Here is a 3781-nt window from a genome sequence, read left to right as displayed (position 1 = left end):
TGTTGCCATTTTTACAGAGACAAGGCAGTTGAGATGCAAAACCTAGTGTAAAATATTTCTTCTAAAAGTTTATCTGAGAAAATTGTAGGAGCTTGTAGATGTAGCCAAATTTTTACTGACCCAAAATTTTCATTGGGGTGATGTATTAAACATATTTGAAACAGAAAACTTATCACAGGGAATTTTTGACAAAGACATGTGCAGGTTTTTGAGTATTGAGCAACTGACAACACCTTTATATATCCTACCTAAGATACATAAATCCCCTGTGTCATCTCCAGGCCAAGCTATAGTATCTGGGTCTGGCTCAATATTTTCCAACATTGCTACTCTACTTGTCTTTTAAGAAATTTTGCAACCTCAAGATTATCATACATTTGAGATACGGCAGATTTCATCAACAAATTGAACAGTGTAAAATTATCCTTAGAAGACCGGGTCTTTCTAGTATAATTATAATTTGACATAGTATCATTATACATGTCTATCGATAACCAAAGGGTCTTTTGGCAGGTGCATAATAATAGAGATTTGACACCAGAGTCATCCACCTTTATTTAGACCCTTTTAGAATTTTTTTTGACAAACATTTACTTTATGCAGTTAATGTGCATCGCAATGGTGCAAACATTGCTCCCACATAAGCCAACATTGTGATGACGGTCTTGGAGGTGAAGTACATCTATACCTCCACTCACTTTAGGCATGTTGTGAGGTGGTGAAAGATTATAGATGATGTATTCCTCCTCTGGTCTGGTATGAAGGCTGAATGAGCTGATTTGTATGATTTTCTTAACACCACTGATGACACTAAGTTTATGGTGGTTCATTAGAAAAAAAGAAATACAATTCCTTGATATCTTGGTTATACCTGAGGAAAACGGATTTGACCCTGACATATATACAAAGCCAACAGATCATAATAATTTAGTAAGGTTTTAGTAAGTGGCCTCCCTCGGGCAATGGTTAAATCCTTGCTATATAGTCAGTTTGACTACAGTGTAAACAGAATCGCTAGTAATCCTAACAAGGAGGCATTTAACATGGATAATATGCCTCAGAAATTCTTACTAAGACATTATACTAAGAAAATAGAATAATAGAAATAAGGCTGATACACAGAACCAAGACGCCCTGTTATCTCCAAAAGTAGTCAACAAATAACAAATCTTTAACTTGTATACCTATTGTTTCCACCTTTAATGATAGGAATGAATTTATCGCAACCATCATGATAATCATGATAACATGATAATCCATTAATTTACTAATCCTCCACTCTTCTTATGCTGCAAGGCCCAAAGTCTATTGGATAGACTGGTACAATCTGATTTAGGTCCCCGGAGAAACACTAGACAAAAAGGCCTGTCGGGCACACTTAAAAAAGGGTGTTTCCTCTGCTATAACCGATGTAAAAATGGATAAGGGTTTCAAATTTTCACATAAAGGCAACTCTTATGTTATGAAATACTATTTACCTTGTAATACTAGTTATTTAGTTTATTTGTTGAGTTGTCCTGTATTGTTTTAACCGTCACAAGTACAGCATAAGAGCTAAATATGTACAATGATGGGGTTAAACACACTCTGTTGTTGGGAAGGGCAATCAACATATGATGCGATTCTACAGATGCTTTTCCCGGATTTGCGCTCCAGCATGTCCAGTGATTTTGTTTATATGCCGGAATTTGACAACTGTTATTTAAACATTTCTGATGACAGGGGGCTCATGAGCATTTACTGGTATTTACTGGCACTTGATTTAATGTGAGAGGTGGGTCCTATTGAATTGTGTGACCTCCCAGAATACTTATTATACTCATTCCTCGTTACTAGTGTTGTGCTCAAAAAGGCTATATTAGCCGAAACATAGCATTTAATATACAATAAAGACCACTAAGGTATATTTTATTCACCATCTCCCTGGGGTGCTGCTTATTTTTTGAATCTTGGGGGGATCTTTGCCCATTAGTATGGAGTTTGCATCTACTTAAATCTTGTGCTGCTTTCACTTTTGACCATCTATCCAACTATATTTTATGACATGTATTACTGCTTTATACTCGTGAAAAGTATTGATTGCTTTATGTTTTGAATAATGTAGTGAAATAAAATGTTTCTACTACAAAAGAGTAAGCAAATTCTATAGTTTGACCAGAAGAATTTATAGTTCATTAATATATTGATTTCACCAACAGTAAGATAATGGTCACGTTCTTTGAATCTATATTAAAAAGTGTGTGCCAGCATATTTATCAACAACTTTTTACATACTTTCACATCATTAATAATTGACGGAAACTACTGTTTGCTCATGTGCTTTCATCTCAACTCTTTAATAGCTTTTTATTGGCAACAGACTGTGAAACCAAATGGAATCTATTCTTAGATACACTAGAACTGTTAACATCTTAATAACACGAGGCATATTCAGGTAGATTCAACCCTAGATTCACGGAATGTATTTTGTTTACAGGCTGTCCCCTACTTAAGAACACCCAACTTACAGACGACTCCTAGTTACAAACCGACCTCTGGATGTTGGTAATTTACTGTACTTTAGGGCTTATTCACACGGCCGTCTGCGGGGACGTACATGCGGCCACAAATTTGCGGCCGCATGTACGTCCCCATAGACGGCAATAGCGGCACGGCGGGGATACGGTGCCACACATGTGTTGTACCGATCCGGGCCGCACACCGCAAAAAGATAGAGCATGCTCAATCTTTCGGTGTGTGTGCGGCCGTGCGCCGCTATTCTCTATGGAGGGAGGAGAGGTCACCTCCTCCTCCACTCCAGCACACGGCAGTATGCCCACACAGCGGGCATACCGCGTGTGAATGTGCCCTTAGCCCTAGGCAACAATAAAAATCTGTAACAGTTATCAGAGGTGTCTACAATGAAGCTTTATTGTTAATCCTGGTTCTTATGATAAAACAACACTTTAAAAATCCGATTTTCACAGAGACCAAAAAATTTTGGCTGGGGTTACAATAATAAAATATACAGTTCTGACTTACATACAAATTCAACTTAAGAACAAACCTACAGAACCTATCTTGTACGTAACCCGGGGACTGCCTGTATACTAATTACTTTCTGACCCTATCATACAAGGTATTCAATAATCTTTTCCAGTTAGCCTCTTAAGAGACTAATATATACTGTATATTTACACAACAGTAAGTCTCTTAAGTGGCTAACTGGAAAAGATTATTCAATGCCTTGTATGATAGGGTCAGAAGGTAATTAATATAAACATGATACACTGTGTTAATACAATGTTAAGAAATGTTATATTATTAAGCAACAATATTAAGAAAAAATGTTCAGACAAAAAAATTATAATTTCAGCATTGTATTCTCTGTGGCAACTGTAGGAGTTTGGAATTTCTGCCTATATTTTAATATAATTGTTGCAAAAGAATTGTGACTTATCTGAGTCAGGTTAGCCAATCTCTAGCAGTAGCCTTTTTACAGCTAAATGTCACTTTAATAGCAAGTTACACTTGATAAAAATGTATTACCTTCTTGCAGTCACTAGTTTAACTGGTTAAGGACCGGGCCCTTTCCTGTTTTTTCATTTCCATTTTTCACTCCCCACCTTCAAAAATCTATAACTTTTTTATTTTTCCACGTAAAGAGCTGTGTGACAGCTTGTTTTCTGCATAACAAATTGGACTTCATACTGATGGTATTGAATATTCCATGCCATGTACTGGGAAGCGGGAAAAAAAATTCCAAATGCAGTGAAAATGGTGAATAAACGCATTCGCGCCA

The sequence above is a fragment of the Engystomops pustulosus genome, chromosome 4 (genome assembly GCF_040894005.1).
Source record: "Engystomops pustulosus chromosome 4, aEngPut4.maternal, whole genome shotgun sequence".
NCBI classification, from domain to species: Eukaryota; Metazoa; Chordata; class Amphibia; order Anura; family Leptodactylidae; genus Engystomops; species Engystomops pustulosus.
This window is presented reverse-complemented; position numbering follows the sequence as displayed.